This window comes from Falco punctatus (genome assembly GCF_963210335.1).
Source record: "Falco punctatus genome assembly, chromosome: 5".
In the NCBI taxonomy this organism is placed as follows: domain Eukaryota; kingdom Metazoa; phylum Chordata; class Aves; order Falconiformes; family Falconidae; genus Falco; species Falco punctatus.
The window spans coordinates 550,179-567,636 of record NC_137584.1 but is presented as its reverse complement, the minus strand read 5'-3'; the positions used below and the strand labels follow the sequence as shown (position 1 = coordinate 567,636).

The window sequence follows — 17,458 nt, the reverse complement described above, 5'->3', positions numbered from 1 at the left end:
ATTTGCAAGATTTCAAGTGGTAGCTTGTGTTTCTTGTTCTTTCCAGTTAGGTTCAGTTGCAAGCTTGTTGCAAGTTGCAAGCACTCTAAAAAGAAATTCTCTCACGTCCAGATTCTTACCTTACAAAATTTTCACTGTGTGAGAAAATAAGTGCACTTTTCGTGCATAACATTTTTAGGCAACATGTATTGCATATTCAGTATCTATGTGCAATATTCATATATTGGAGTGACTGAATAGAAACTGAATGACATATTTCAATTGACTGAAATTATTTTTTCCCTAAGGCAATTCAGTCATGTTTTTTCAGACTCGTTTGATTAAAAAATTGAAATCAGAACAAAATTTTAAAGTAAAATTTCTCACTGTGCAAACTGTTGTTCAACACAACCCTGGTAAGTAGTCAGTGGTCAGTGTTTTTATTTTTAACTATGAAAACATTTCATTAAGCTTGTGAAAGTGTTTCTTTTTCGCTTTAATTGGACAATTGTAGAAGAATGGCTGCAGAAGCATGGCCACAGACTCGCTAAAGATCTGCACAATGCAGGCCTGGAATTAGAATAGGCCTGGAATTAGAATTGTGCTGAAGTTGTTGTGCTGAAGTTAACAAGAAAGTGGCCTTGATCTATTCTGAATCCTGAGACCAAGGAACTTTGTTGTACTAACAGGCCGTGGCTGTAACAAGCTGCAGCTGTTAGGGAAGACAGGTGCAAGGCCAAGGGAGATAGGGAGCGGAATGGGAATAAAGGGAGTAGCAAACCGCAAGGCTAAAACATAGCTAACGCAAATAGCTGCATGGATAGAATGCTTGTTCTAATCATGATAATTAGTGGTGTGAGAGCAGCGCGTGCTTAGGGGCTAATAACCAATTATATTTTTGCTTTGGGAACATGCTTGTGTATCGAGCCTGTATAAGGAGTGTTAGAAGCCAATAAAGATGAGCAAGATGCGTAACTCATATTGAGTAATTTCTTGACTCCGGTGGACCCCTCTCCCAACAATTGGCGCCCAAACGACGGGAAAGCTGGAAAACTCTGCCTTTGCATTGCGACAGTGGGCATTGTGAATTGCGAGACGCTAGAGAGGAGTTTGAGCAGGAAGGTATCCGTAAGGAGTAAAGGCATCTGAATCCGGCATAGAGCTCCTGCACAGACCTGCACCGGTAAGACTGTTTTTCCCTTGATAATGGAAAGGGAGGCAGCACTCACACTATTATCTGAGATTCTTGCTAAGCAAGAGGCTAGCATGAGCACAAAGAAGCTCCATGAGCTATGTAGGTGGGCGAAGGAAAAAGGACACCTAAAAGACCCACAATTGATGTTTAGTGTGACTGAGTGGCGAGAGATCGGGGATTCCCTTTGGGATGCGACCCTTAGTGGTAGCAAGTCGGCCAAGGACTTGGGACCAACCTGGCAGGAGGTCATGAACCATTTACGATCAATGGTTGTGGAGAAAAAGAAGGCTATGGCTACTTCAGACCTCCTCAGTCGGGAAACCGAGTCGTTGGAGTCTACCCGATTATTTAGTCAAGGCGTTCCATCTGCGAAAGGCATAATTGTGCCTATTAAAAAATCTGCGACAGAGCTATTACACCTGACACCAACACCGGAGGGTACCGCCACAACAGGTGCTCCACGCCGACCTGAAAGCTACCGAGAGCTGCCCCCCCAGCTAGATGAGGAAGAGGGTACAAGAGCGGGTCTGAGCGCGCCTCTGAATGAGCGCAGAGTCCAATAAAGAAAATGAACCCACCCCAGCTGCCCCGATGCCCCGTCCCTGAACAAAACCGTTTGACCGGACCCTAAACCGCTTGCAGCAGCAACTGAATGAATGCCATCTGCCTACTGGTGGTCGTGATGTTCAAGTCCTGACCCAGGAAGGCATTATCCTCCAGACTGCCGCTTCCCAAAGTCGTTGGTCTGGGGTTATACAAGAAGCTATATTGGAGGGAGAGTGGCAGGCTGCCCCTGCTGTTGCATGTCCGGTGCAGACCACCACGTTACCAGATGGTACAGCAGCCGCAACGTGGAAACCTTTTGATTGGAAGTTTATGCAGCAGCTACGACAAATTGTTACACAATATGGTTTACAATCAGAACCAGTCAAGCACATGCTGAATTATTTGTTTGACTCTGAAATCATGACACCCGGTGACTGTACTTCGCTAGCCAGATTGCTTCTTACACTAGCACAGTTCCCCGTGCCCCGCCAGAGTGCTGTGTCGTGCCCCGCGGCTCCCCCCGCTCGCCCACCCACCCACCGCGACGGATCCCCACAGCTGCTGGCGAAAAGTGGAGTCCAGAGTTCGGTGTAGAGCTGCAGATTGCACCCCCGCCGGTGGTAAGACCACGCAGAGTAAATCGCGGCAGGGGTCTATGCTAAATTCCTCTCTGGGGAGGGGGGGGGGGGCGGGGCACTAAGGAAGACCTCGACGAGTAAATTGCGGCAGGGCTTCTCCGCTGATATCCTTTCTGTGAAAGGGGGGGAAGTCTGAGAAGACTGCGATGGCAATTAAACTGTTAACTGGCATCCTCCTTAAGAGAGGGGAGGGCGTTAAAGAGACAGAAGTGGAGACCTTAGTTCGCTGGGCACGAAAAAAGAGTAAGATCCCCGAGCCCGCATTATTGTTTAGTATTGCGAAATGGAGAGAAGTGGGAAATTGCCTCTGGGATACTATGATCGAGGGAGGCAAAGAAGGAAAAGAAGCTAAAGTGTAAGGAGCGACGTGGCGGTCGATAGCTAACACTGGAAACTATGAAGGTGGAAATAAAAATAAATAAATAAATAAAAAAGTAGCGGCGGCGGCCATAGAAGCGTTGGGGAGAGATGTGATAGAAAAACTGGTGGAGCAGAAGGGTGATTCACCTAAGCCTTCTCCCTTGGCTACAGTTTTCGGAGTTGGGCATACTCGTCCTATGAAGGGTACGTCCGCCCCTGCGTGTTCAACAGTGCCGGAGCTTTCAGGTAAGACAGTGGACAAACCCAAAGTTACTCCTCGGGAACCTGCGGTAACTGAGGCGAACCCCGAAGAGGCTGCTGAGCCTCCCCAGGAGGGCGGGGCAGCGAGTCCTGCTGCACCAATCACGTCAGGGGGGCAAAAGTGCCATCCGACGTTGTACCCTCCTCATCCTGAAACATCATCGGACGAACTTGAGGAGGAAGGCGGGGAAAAGCCTTGTGATAACAATACAGAGAAATCCTTACAGGAGGTAATAGATAAATTAAGAAACCTGGTAAAGCGAGTTAAAATGAACCTGCCTACTGCTTCAATACCTGTATTTCCTCCAGTTAGCCCAACTACCCCACCGGTGCTGAACTCAAGAAAAGATCCAATTCTACAGCATTGGTTTGGTGTTATTCGTGATGCTATTTTGGAGGGTTGATTGGCAGGTGACCAGCTCGTTAGCTTGTCCGGTACTGATTAATAATCATGATGCACATAACTGGGACATGATTTATGGAAGGTTAATGATCAGATTTTAGTGATAGGAGTGTTGCAACCTGCTCTTCCACCTTTTATGATGATCCCTCAGATTTGGCAAATTGTTGTGATAGACTTGAAAGACTGTTTTTTTCAAGATTCCCTTACACCCTGATGACACACAAAGAGCCTCACTAATGATGATTTGCAACCGTTCTGATCCTAGTTGCATGGCACTGAAGCCAACAGTCCTCAAACTTGTTCACCAGAACAGCGGGCTGCCCTAGAAGTTGTGTCCCGCAAGATTCAGACTGGCTGGTGTGGTCGCTGAATGGTGAATCATCCGTTATCTTTTTTGGTTTGTAATGTTGCCACTTCACCTTTTGCCCTTATTTTGCAATGCAAAAGAAAATACGGCAATCGTTTTAGAGTGGTTGTTTTTGCCATTGCAACCCAGACATCGTATTTTAAGTCACCCTGAAGCAGTAACGGCCTTGGTGAGAAAAGGAAGAGACAGGATTGTTGAAATTGATGGGACTGAACCAGCAGATATCAGTATTCCAGTCCGTGGTGATGATTATGAGTGGCTCCTGAGACATTCAACAGCCATGCAGGAAGCCTTGATGGGCTATACAGGTGTTGTACACAACAACCGGCCAAAAGGACCTCTCTGGAAGATGTTAGAACATTATCAGTTGATTGCGAGACCGTTATGCTCAAAAAGACCAGTTGACAGGTGTAGAAGAATGGCTGCAGAAGCGTGGCCTTAGAATCTCTGAAGATCTGCACAATCCAGGCCTGGTATTAGAATAGGCCTGTAATCAGAACTGTGCTGAAGTTGCTGTGCTGAAGTTAACAAGAAAGGTAGCCTTGAGCTGTTCTTGAATCCTGAGACCAAGTAATTATGTTGTGCCAACAGGCCGTGGCTGTAACAAGATACAGCTGCTGGGAAAGCAGGTGCAGGGCCAAGAAAGATAGGGAGTGGTATGGGAATATAGGGAGTAACAAACTACAAGGCTGAAGCACAGCAACACAATTAGCTACATGGATAGAATGCTTATTTTAGTCATGATAATTAGGGGTGTGAGAACCACGCATGTTTAGAGAATACTAACCAATTATATTTCTGCTTTACGAATATGCATGTGTATCGGTTCTATATAAGTAGTGTTAGAAACTAATAAAGTTGAGCAAGATGCATAACTCATATTGAGCATCTTCTTGACTCCGGCGAACCCTTCTTCCAACAAACAGGCCAACGGTGTTTACAGATGCAGGACGAAAGATGAAGAGGGCTGCGTGTGTTTGGCAATCTGATAATCTGTGGCAGAAACAAGTGATCACCGGTGAACCATGGGACAACCTTCAAACCTCAGAACTGAAAGCAGTGTGTTGGGCATTGGGAAGCTGGAACAATACACCTGTAAACATAGTATCAGACTCATTGTACGTAGTTGGTGTAGTGCAGCGCATTGAAGATGCCTTGTTGAGAGAGACAAAGAACCAACATCTTGGTGAAACGTTTATACAACTGCGTAGTACTCTTCGACAGAGAAAACATGAATTTTATATTATGCATATTAGAAGTCATCAGTGGACAATTAGGTTGGGTGAAGTTAATGCTAGAGCTGATGAAGCGGTCAGCTGTCTGGCAATAACTCCACCAACAAATAAGTTTGAAGAAGCTCATAACAGCCACGAGATGTTTCATCAGAATGCAAAGTCTTTACATCGACAGTATCAAGTACCCATAGCAGATGCAAAGGGTATTGTCCTCTCCTGTCCTCAATGTAGTCATCATGGACCTGGTTTAGGGGTGGGCACTAACCCAAAAGGTCTGAAGGCACTTCAGGTTTGGCAAATGGATGTAACACATGTACCTGACTTTGGGAAGCTTAAGTATGTGCATGTCACAATTGACACCTATTCTCATTTTATATGGGCCACTGCACAAACTGGTGAAAAGGCATTACATGTGGAGAGACAATGTCTTGTTTTGCTGTCATGGGAGTACCTGTAGAAATAAAGACAGACAATGGTCCAGCGTATAGTAGTCAATGAGTCGCCAGGTTTATGACAGCTTGGGGAATTAAACACGTTAAAGGGATTCCTCACTCCCCAAAAGGGCAAGCAGTTGTTGAAAGGGCAAACCGTACCCTGAAGGATTATCTTCAGAGACAGAAAGTATCGCAGGACATAGATGCAACTAAATGGTTGACTAAGGTGTTGTTTACCTTAAACTATCTCTCCCTTACGGAGGACAGAGAGGGACCACCTGTTGTTATACACCACCAAACAGGATGAGGGAACCAAACAACTACAGTTCCTGGTTTGAATGTTCTGTATAAAAATATGGCTTCAGGCATATGGGAAGGACCTAATCAGGTGTTATTTATCAGTAGAGGTTATTTTTGTATCTCCACAGATAAAGGACCTGTATGGGTCCCTAGCAAGTTTGTGCGACCTGTATGTCAAGATCAGAAGATGGAAGAGAAGACTCAGAGCAAGCAGATGGAATAAGCTGTCTATGTTGTAAGGGATGTAACCCGCGGGTATTGTGCCAATGTATGCTATGTGGGGTAAAACGGTTCTGTAAGCCAAAGCTTAAATTTAAATGGTGTAAAGAGTGTATGTGTTTGATTAGTAACTGGGCATGAAGCAAAAGAAAGCATACGACTAGTGCAATACCATGCTGACTGGAGACAGCATACATCATCAGAATCTGTGAAAGCACAGATTTGTGGGGTGGAATGTGAGTTAAAAAAAAAAAGGTGGAAATTGTAGGACTAAACATGTTTAAGTGGTGGACTTGGTTTACGGTCTTGATGAAATTTTTACCCATTGGCCAAAGTATTTTTGACATCTTGCCTAGGACAAACATACGGGTGACATGGGCAAATATCACGGGAGTAACAGACTTTTGTTTAAGTCTGCAACAAGCAGACAACCTCTTTAGAATTTGTTTAATTGGTATTCCCCTGCAAGAGAATGAAACAGATTTTGATGATTTTTTGAATGTTAAAACAGTGGATCTGACTTCCAATCAGAATGGTACATGTATGAGTCCAAATGGGCAATATGTTTGGCCTTCTATGCGTAATGCAGCGTGGCAGAAGACGGTTATTGAGAATTTAAATCAGCCACATCAATTACCTTTGCAGGAGTTAGACCTATTGGGTAGCATTGTACCTGTTGAATATGTTAATGTAACTGCAACTGGTATGGCAGACTGTACCCACATGTCATCACCACTTCAACCCGTGGCAGTTATGGCTAACACATCAAGGTGAACGGGGGTTTTATACAGGGTTTCAAAATCTAACCAGTTCACCTATTTGGGGTGAATTGAAAACTGAGGTTTCCATGTAAATGTATCATGGGGTTATCAGTTGCCACCGGGAGTCTTTCTGTGGGGACAGAACGTGGCCAGGAATACCTATGCATCCTGTCGGTGGACCATGTTATTTAGGGCGTTTGACTTTGTTTGCTCCACATATGAAAGACTTATTAAAAATGGCTCAACAATCTCATAGATCACGGAGGGCACTGCGCACCTTTGATGAAACATGTAATGACCGAGTTGATCTACAGTCTGTAACAGCAAATGTCCTAGCCTCCATATTTATGCCGGGACCAATGACAACATTAAATGCTAAGAATATACGAAGGTTAGCGTGCTGGGGAGAGAAACAATTTAATCTTACATTGCAGATTTTAAGTTCGTTATCGCTTGATGTAAATAGTGTTAGGCATGCTACATTACAAAATAGAGCTGCAGTAGATTTTTTGTCATTAGTACATGGACACGGTTGTGAGGATTTTGAAGGGCTGTGTTGTATGAACCTTTCCGATCATTCCATGTTGATGCACAAGAAGTTGTCACAACTGCAGGGAAACATGAAGCATATTCTTGCTGATGATAATCCCTTTGATGAATGGTTGAGAGGATTGGGGATAACAGGTTGTTTAAAGATGTTATTGATGGAAGGAATATGCTTTGTTATAATCATTATTGTAATGCTTGTAGATTTTAGCTGTGCTTTTTCTTGTTTAAAGAGAGTAGTTTTTAACATAACCAATCAGGCCTGGCTTGTGCAAAAGAAAAAAGGGAGGATTGCAGAAGAATGGCTGCAGAAGTGTGGCCACAGACTCGCTAAAGATCTGCACAATGCAGGCCTGGAATTAGAATAGGCCTGGAATTAGAATTGTGCTGAAGTTGTTGTGCTGAAGTTAACAAGAAAGTGGCCTTGATCTATTCTTGAATCCTGAGACCAAGGAACTTTGTTGTACTAACAGGCCGTGGCTGTAACAAGCTGCAGCTGTTAGGGAAGACAGGTGCAAGGCCAAGGGAGATAGGGAGCGGAATGGGAATAAAGGGAGTAGCAAACCGCAAGGCTAAAACATAGCTAACGCAAATAGCTGCATGGATAGAATGCTTGTTCTAATCATGATAATTAGTGGTGTGAGAGCAGCGCGTGCTTAGGGGCTAATAACCAATTATATTTTTGCTTTGGGAACATGCTTGTGTATCGAGCCTGTATAAGAAGTGTTAGAAGCCAATAAAGATGAGCAAGATGCGTAACTCATATTGAGTAATTTCTTGACTCCGGTGGACCCCTCTCCCAACAGCCAACAATCTTTTTCCCTATTGCTTTCTCATTTTCCTGTGTTTCACACTGCCTCTCATTATTAGAACAACTGATCTTTAGAATATTTTTAGAATGTTACAATACTAATTATATTATTCATTCCCATCCCTGCAAAGAGCAATGTATCATTAACCTCGTTCCATGGCTGAAAACCTGAAGTGCCCAGTTCCCAGACACCTTGGAGTACCAAAGTTAGCTGGGAACTCCTGACACAAACATAAGACACCATTAGAAGAAAGATGTTTAATGTCGTCTTGCTTCATTAAAAGAATTTCCCAGGTACACTTGGGGAAGAACGAAGGTCATCCAGTACTATCCATAAAGGTTGGTGACCCATCTTTTCACTATACTTGTGTTGTTTCTTGTCATGTCTTTCTTGGTTCCCCATGAAGTGTAGAGCCTTGTTAAATTGGCAGTGGTGTGGTGGGTAACTGTGGCTGGCTACCAGGTACCCACAAGGCCATTCTCTCACTGCCCCTCCTCAGCAGGACAGGGGGGAGAAAATCAGATAAAAAGCTCATGGGTTGAGATAAAGACAGGGAGAACACTCACCAGTTACCATCGTGGGTAAACCAGACTCAACTCTGGGGAAATTAATTTAATTTGTTGTGAATTAATAACAGAGTAGTATAGTGAGAAATAAAACCAAACCCAAAACCACCTTCCCCCATCTCCCCCTTCTTCCCAGGCTCTGCTTCGTGCATGACTCCTCTAATGTCTCCCTGCTGCCTGAGTGGCACAGGGCGTTGGGGGATGGAGTTGTGGCCAGTCCATAACACTTCTCTGCTACTTCTTCCTCTTCACACAGTTTCCTAGCTCCAGCATATGGTTACTTCTCCAGCATAGGTCTTTCCCACAGGCTGCAGTTCCTGCCAGAAAACCTGCTCCTGTGTGGGCTTCTCTCCACAGGCCACAGTTTCCTTCAGGGTATATCCACCTTGCTCTGGTGTGGGGTCCTCCATGGACTGCAGTGTGGATATCTGCTCTGCTGTTGACCTACATGGGCTGCAGGGGAACAACCTGCTTCACCATGGTCTTCTCCATGGGCTGCAGGGGCATCTCAGTGCCAGCACCTGGAGCACCTCCTACCCCTCCTTCTTCACTGATCTTGGTGTCTGTAGAGTTGTTTATGTCATATATTCTCACTCCTCTCTTACAGCTGTTGTGCAGCAGTTTTTACCCTTTCTTAAATATGTTATCACAGAGACACTTCCAACATTGCTGATGGGCTCAACTTTGGCTGGCGGCAAGTCTGGCTTGGAGCAGGCTGAAGCTGTCTCTATCTGACATAGGGACATCTCTTGATGTCTTCTCACAGAAGCCATCCTTGCAGCCCCCTCTAATGCCAAAAAATTATTTAGAAGATCCCAGTGATCAAGTAACCAGAAGCTGCCTTGTGCAACTCTGCAGAGAAAAAGTATCTGCAGCTGTACAAGCAGGGAAGTAGCAATGAGAATTGGAGGGTTTGGTTCATCTCAGTATTGACGTTACACAAGAACAAAATGATAATCATATATATAGAACATAAAAAAAATAAAAGAGAGAAAAATAATCAAGCCCTGAAGATTATTTCTTATAGCTGAGAAGGTCAATCTATTTGGTTGATCAATAAGAAGGGTGAGAAGTGTTTTTCTTCAGGAGAGGGACTAATGAAGATGTTAGTAAGGAGCTTTTCATCCAGAAGAGAAAAAGGAACATAGGAATTAACAACTGGAAGCTGAAACCAGGCAAATTTAATTTGGGCCTATAGCAGAATGCAAGCAGTGAGAGTGAAGATGCAAACTACTAAGAAAGAGTGGATTCTCCGTAATTTTAATTTTAATTTTAATTTTAATTTTAATTTTAATTTTAATTTTAATGAAGAGATGCCTTGAGTATTATTCTTCAGAACTGTAATTGTTGCTACCTATAGTAAATTTTGCTTGAGATGGAAAGCTTTGATTTATTTTTACTCTGGGGTATATCCTTTAGTTTTTCTGTTACTCCTGTGTAATGAAAGTTGACAAGAACTGCACTTTATAAAGGCAGTAAATGAGAATGTCGGGCTAAAAAAGTTGTTTCAGTTATGGAAGGCAGAAAATTTGTAAGAAGCAGTGTATGAAAGGTGTTATGTATAACTTAAAGATTTCCTATGTGGAATGGGATGGCTGGAAGTTAAATTGGAACCATCAGTTGCCAGAGCCTTTCTTGAGTCTATGTCTTAAAGCTAAATCACATCACAATTTTTCTCCCTGCTAACAGCTTCCCTTAACTAGTGGTCTCTGTGAGAGCACTATTATTACAATCAGAGATAAGTAAATTGAGAAACCAGAGAGATGGGAATAGAGAAAATGTCCTCAAAATGTATTCAAGAGGATTCTCCAAATTTAGGAATTGAGGTGGCAAAGCAGTGTACTTGTCCTGTGATAGAAACCTCAGCTTGATTATGAAAGGATTTTTGCTAAAAAAATTTTGCTTCAAAGATGACCATAAAGTAGCAGTGAACCACAAGAGCAGAAAATTGAATTATTTTGACCTATGTTTCTCTCTATTTAAATGACACATTATATAGATATGACACCTACTACCTATATTTCATGATATTTACAGACTCTCTATATCACAGCAAGAAGCCTGTACCCAACAAGTCTTTTGCTGTATCACAGCAACAAGTTTGTGCCAGAAGATCATAGACCATCCCTAGCATTCTTAGCTCTGCCTTCAAACAGAAAATATGAGAACTTGTTAGCTGACCCTGGAGACACTCACAGATCTCCTTCACCGGACCATTTCTGTACCTTCTTGGAGTTGATCAGTATGTGTTCATCATGATATATGCTAGTCCAAGACAATACTTATAAGAGGATGGAGATACTTCCTGATGTGAAAACAGCCTATAGCGTATCTGCTTTTCATTCTTTTCTGCAGACATTTCTCCTGCAGGTGTGCAGAAAAGCAAAGCAGGACCAAATGAAGCCATGATGCCTATTCACTGAAACCTTTGCTCCTTGGTGGACTACGTGTTTTTTGGTTTTAGTGCCCTGTCATTGTGACGACTGATATAGGTTCCTCAGCTGTGAGACCTCTTGATTATATTTAGTAAGAAGTGGGCACCATAGCATCCTTGGCCATGTCTACCATGGTTAGGAAACTCCTCTTAAACTGCAGCTCTCAACAAGAGCTGAGTTTATAGAAGTCCTGTACCTCCTACCACAAAGTCTGAAAATCCTCTCCAGTTCTTTAGCAGGACCAGATGCCTCCTCAGACTGAAGTGGGTCTTTCATATGACCCAGAAACACATGCCACCACTTTTGCTGTATGGTCCATCCATGCATTCATGGAGTTCCTTTGGAGCCAGAGGATCTGATTTGTGTGGGAGAAAATGAATATTTCACTGACCCCATTGATCCCCTTAGTTCACAGGTACATTGAAAGGGCACACCTGCACAGATAGGTCTGCAGTTCTGGCTGGCCTGGGGACATCATGGTTTCTACAGAACCTTCACTTTAAGGGCCTTCTGCTGCAGCTGCCACAGATCTGCCAAAGAACTGCAGGTAGAGAGAATAACCTGATGCAGGATTATTTTTTTCTGTATTAATTGATTTTGTGCATAGGTTTCAAAGGTAAAGGAAGGAATTTGAATGTTCCAGCCTAATCTAAACTAAAAGCTCTTGTTCATGTAATGATGTATTTCTAGATGGATAGAAGTGAATCCTAGTGAGGATGTGATATCACTACATGTATTTTGTGAGTGTTGCTCTGTTTAAAAAATACAGGAGAATTTTTTTAGAGACAGGGATTTGGTAGACTCAGGGAGCTGCTGTTGTTAGGGCTGAAGAGAGCAATGGTCTATAGAAGCAACCTGTTTTGTGACTGTGATTTGTTAAGTCTCAGGCTGCTGGCTTAACATCCCTCTGGTTTAAGTCATATAAAGGATAAGAAAGGTATCCCATTCAAGCACTCTTTGTCTGGAATTGGGAAACTCTGTGGTGACTGGATGTTGACCTTGTTCAACAGTCACGCATGGTGGCCTCTTTTACATTTTTGAAATTTGAAACCTGTTTAAAAATACTGTTTTAAAAAAGCAACAATTTTCAAATACTTAATGTCACAAATAAAACCTATACTGATAAAATACCAACACAAGAACAGCTGTACTGCAGTCATAATAATGGCTGGAAATGGGAAGGCCAGGGTGCAACTAGCAAGTACCAAGACCTAGTATGCTGTCTCCAAGCAAGAGCAGATCGAAAAAAGCTATAGGAACAATGTAAACAGAAAAAAGATATTTCCCTTTATGCTTGCTCCAAGCTGCCAGGTTTTTGAAAGAAATGCTGCACCTACAGTTTTCCAGGTGGGTCCTACTTCCATGCATTTGTCTCTGCTCTTAAAATCCATGTAGCCTTTTAGCATACAAATTGTCTTTATTTGATAACGAGCTTTATGGCCAAACTGCAGATGTGAAAAGTTCTTATTTTGAAAAATATGTTACTTGGTAATTTAATTTAGTGTCTCCTAATTCCAGTGCAATGAGAATCGGTGAATAAACATCCAGCATTTTTTGAGTATGATAAACAGTGAATAAACATTCACTAGCCATTCCCTTTATTGCCTTTCTACACATTATAGTGCTTATATATATCTATAAATCATCTTGTTCAAGCTGGCCTTCCTTTGTCTCCTTTTTTTGAATTGGGCAACGTTACTAAACACTGGCTTTCTTACACTAGAAATGCTCTGTACATCATGGACTCTCAGCCATTCATTCACCCCTTTCTTAAAATTAGCACAGATGTAAGATTACTGCAACATCATGAACAGGAATCAATACACACTGTCAGCTCAGCAGAGCACTTGGTTGCATAATGATGTCATTTAAATTCTTTAGCATATTAAGAGAGTAAAATTTGCACGTGAAATTCCTACCCACTTTTAAAAAATATTTTATACTATAAATATTTTATACTATTTACTCTTTTTTTTTTTTTCTTTAAAGATTCCAGGGAGACATGTTCCCTTGGAACTACAGCATAATATGTAATATTTTCTTGACATCATTTAGGAATTTTGGAGTTGCATGTTAAAACAAAATTGTGCATCAGCAGAATTAATGCTGGAAATGTTACAGGTCTTTGTCACAGCCACTGTGGTATCAAGTCATGATAAAAATAAGTCAGGAAGATGGGTTTGGTAATTGGTCACAAGGACAAACATCCAAAGATAAAAAGTCTTCTTGTGTACATGGTACATTGCCCCAAGCTGGTATTATAGTGTAATTTTTACAAATTTAAATTCTTGCATTGACAGGTTTTTCTGAAGAGCTGCACTTTTGATGCTAAGTGCTACAGAAGATCCTGTAGAAGGCAGCTAAGGAAAGAAAGGGGCATGCATGAAAGAGAAAACTGAAGACAGCAGAGCCTAATGGAGCAAAAATGAATTTTCTCTGCCAGGGGCAGCATTTGGCTACAAGGAAAATTTGCAAGTATTTTGAGGCTATAGAATTTAGGGCTCTGTCTTATTATCAACATAGTTGCTTAGTCCAATTATACAAAATATTTCAACCAACTAGTTAACACCAAATGACAGTAGAAATGAAGACAAAGAGCAGAAGATTAATGCAGAAAAATAAAAAAGAACCTGGTTATAACAGCCATACTTGCAAGCATATTCATATGTGAGGGCTCCAAAAATTTCTAGTAGCTGTAGATGTTTCCACCTTTTTTATTCTCTTCCTCCAGACCTGACTGAATAGATCCTGAGTCTATGTGCAAGAACCTTTCCTTCTTCAGTTGCTGGCAAAGAAGTGAAAAGAAAAAAGTGATACTAAGGGCATTTAAAAAGCTACTAACTAAACTTCGGAAACCCTGAGGCTATAATGGGCATTCAAAATAACTAAATAACTAGTAACCTGCCAGGATTTAGGAAAAATGAAAGAAGGATGAAGCATTAAGTAGTGCTCGAAAGAGAGGTATAACAAGTTATACATGGGGAAAGAACTGAAGGAAGAATAGAAGAAGGACGGATAGAAATTGAGGGAAGAGAGACTTGTGGTGTAGAGACTAAAGGGACAGAGATTTGTTGTAGCAGAAAGAAAGGGAAGTAACAAGGAAGGAAAAGAGACTGAAGAAATGAAAATACAATTAGCAAAGAACAAAAGAAAGAATGAAGGAAGAATGAATATGACAGATACATATTCCAGTTTTCTTTGAAAACAGTGCATTTCCATGCAGAAGTGTCAGTATCATAAAAGAAAAACTACAGTGATTTTCACAGACAAACTAATATAAATCAGCATTGCTGATCTTCTGGTCAGACATAATTGGCCTCTTATTTGTTCAGTTGGGTTTTTTTGATGGAAATTTGGACCTCAGAGCACTGATACAACCAGCTCTTGCATTTTGTCTGGAAGTATATTTTAGAAGCTACCCCGTTTGCCCTGCTGATGTCATACAGCAAATGATTTCCTCAGGGACTAAGTTCAAGCGTGGATTAACAGCCTCAGTTTTGAGTATCTGGCTTTTGTTATTGCTATAACATGATTTTAATGTATGCAGTTCAGAAAGATTTAAATACAGCACATATGAACAGTACTAATGTCAAATAGACATCCCCCTTTCCTAAAGTTTAATGAAAAAAGTCTTAATATAGATTATGCATTACATGAGATTTCTTTAAGTCAGTAAAATCCATTCAGAGACTATAAGCATATCTTTACAGTAAGGTGGCACTGCCTGGCATTATTATGAAGCATTTATGGCTAGCTGAGTGACTTACTGTGCATTTATCATAACAGCATATTTGAGTTTCTTTTGAATATAACAGTATGTTTCAGAATCTTAAATATGAAGAAAATTAGAATATTCCTGTTAGGGATGTATATATATATATATATTTAATTCCACCTTGCATCTTTTCTTTAGATAACTATAAGAGCATCAAGAACGGAAAACGGAATGATTTTTCACAATAGCAAAAAGTTTCATAACCTGATGGTGTTGCCATCCATTTAGGGATATAAAAGAAGGAATGGGCAAGGCTAATATGGTAATCAGAGTTAGCAGAATGTTAGCTCTCCTCTGATTGAGCTGGGAAGTAGGGTCTTCCCAACCTTCTTTTTAGTGCATGGATTAGAAATGGAACTTGGGAGGAGAATGAATGCACAAGGGAACCAGTGTTCTATCCTTTAGTGAGCAATGCAATGGCTATGTGAGCAGAGCTCACACAAAACCCTATCCATCCTGCACACACCTCTCACTAATCCCCTTTCTGGATGTACCTGAAAGGCATTTTTTCCAGTGACAACCTAACTCCTACTCTGGAGCAACCTTCATAAAGGAGTGATGGATGTATGTGCTGAAAGAATCTTGTCTACACCAAATTGTTTACAGAAAATGCTGTGGCAAAGCTCATGAAATTTGTGTCTCTCTAGCTTAGATTTTTTACTAGAGAAGGTGGTATGCTGGACCCTCAGTTTAATTCGTAGAACTACTTCTTGCTGGTACTGTGTTTCAGGGCACTGCTGGGCAGGGCAGAGCCGAGGGGAGCTGGAGGCTGGCACTGCTGCAGCATTTCTAGGGCTTCTGCAAGCCATTTTGTCCCCTATTTAATATGTCAAACGCCTTCCACTGTAGGACAAGGCCTCAAGGACAAGAGTCCAAGTACTGATAGTCTGATGAATAGAGACTTGTTAGAACTTGTAGGGCACAAGCCCTGGGAACAAAGGAACAAGCTAACTGCAGACCCCTGAGCCGTTACAGCTGAGGAGGCAGCCAGACGGACAGAGAAACAAGTAGCCAGATAAGGGAACGGATAGTGCGGATAAGGAACTTTGTTAATCAAGAAAGCCGCCTAGAGAGAAACTCCCTAACTTTGGAATAGAAACTGTTGCTATGTCAAGGTAAACTAATAAGTTCCTATTGTTCTAACGGTGTGCCTTAAATATCAACCAATCAGTGTTTTTTATGCTTAAGATTTAACCAATCAGTGTGTAATATGTAGAAGGTAGAAACGTATATAATTGTAAGAAAATCACTAATAAACGGACAACTTGCTTGCATCAAGCTGCGTCCCGTCTCTTCATTCGCCGCAAATTGGTGACCCCGACGTGATCTGGTGAAGGATCTGACGTGGAGTGACTCTCGAATCGCCTAACTGAGCGACATGCAGCGAATCCCACAGAACTTTGAATGATCCGCTGAAAGGAAGCGGGAGCCGGCCAGAAATCCCTCCGGAGCTGAGAGGTGAGCTGTGGGAAATCCGTAATGGGGAATCAGGCTTGATCCCCAGAAAGAGACGTATATGAGCTTATGAAAGGTCTCCTTAACAAACATAAGAAAAGTATTTCTGGGCATGACCTTAAAGCAATGCTCAGGTGGGTGCAAGTAAATATGCCCGCAGTGACTGCAACTACAATTTTCACGCAGGAACTTTGGGATGATACAGGGGTGAAATTGTGGGATTCTGCGAGAAAAGGCAATACTGAGTCCCACCGTCTGCTTTCTTCATGGAGAGTTGTTTTTGAGACTATGAAAGCACAGGAAGAAAAGGCAGAGGAAGGAGAGGAGGAGGAGTCGCAAGCTCCTATAGCCCTTTCCTTATCAGCCTCTAAACCACAGTGCTCTAAACCCCTGGGTGTTAATGCAGTGGAGTACACGCCAGAAGACGACCCCTTTGACCCGGGACCGGTAGACCCTGAACAAGAACCTGATTTATACCCTCCGAATCTGCGTGATGTGTGGGCAAAAATAAAGAAACAAGCCTTAAAGGAAGGGGATTTAGAAATGGCTAAAACTATAGTTGCTCCGGTCTTGTATTCTCAGGGTCGAGCAGGGGGAGCACGATGGGAGGCTCTTTCTTTTTCGGTTGTTAAAGAACTGCGCCGCACAGTTACAGAACATGGTATTTCTTCTCCCTGTTGTATAAGTCTGTTATCTTCCGTGTTTGATACTTATATCGTGACTCCTCGTGATTTGAAATCTTTAGCACGATTGCTGCTAACCCGGACTCGGTATACGTTGTGGGAGTCGCATTGGAAAGGAGGATTGCAAGCACTCCTCCTCACGTATGTTAATCATAATGATCCTGTATTAGCTGCACTAACAATAGAACATCTTACGGGCACCGGTGCACATGTTGATCCGGTAACACGGGCTCAACACTGCCCCCGTGCGGCTCTCGAGGCACTTAGAGAAGAGGCGAAAAAGGCTTTTCTCCAGGTTCCTGACGTACAAACGCCACAAAAAGCCTTTACTAACATCACTCAGGAGTCTCGAGAACCTTATATGCAGTTTATTGACAGACTAAAACAGGCTTTGGAACGTCAAGTAGATAATGCGGAAGCTCGAGGTATATTGCTGACAAAACTAGCTGTTGAAAATGCTAATGTTGATTGTAAAAGGCTATTGAAGT

General features: G+C 42.2%; 1 long non-coding RNA gene across 1 annotated transcript; it reads left to right on the top strand.

Moving 5' to 3' along the window:
* The first annotated feature begins 608 nt into the window (after window positions 1-608).
* Window positions 609-16,106, top strand: LOC308064542. The gene is made up of 3 exons (XR_013928432.1): window positions 609-2,340; window positions 3,648-4,157; window positions 4,676-16,106. It is a non-coding gene; the product is annotated as an uncharacterized lncRNA (long non-coding RNA).
* Window positions 16,107-17,458: the final 1,352 nt, after the last annotated feature.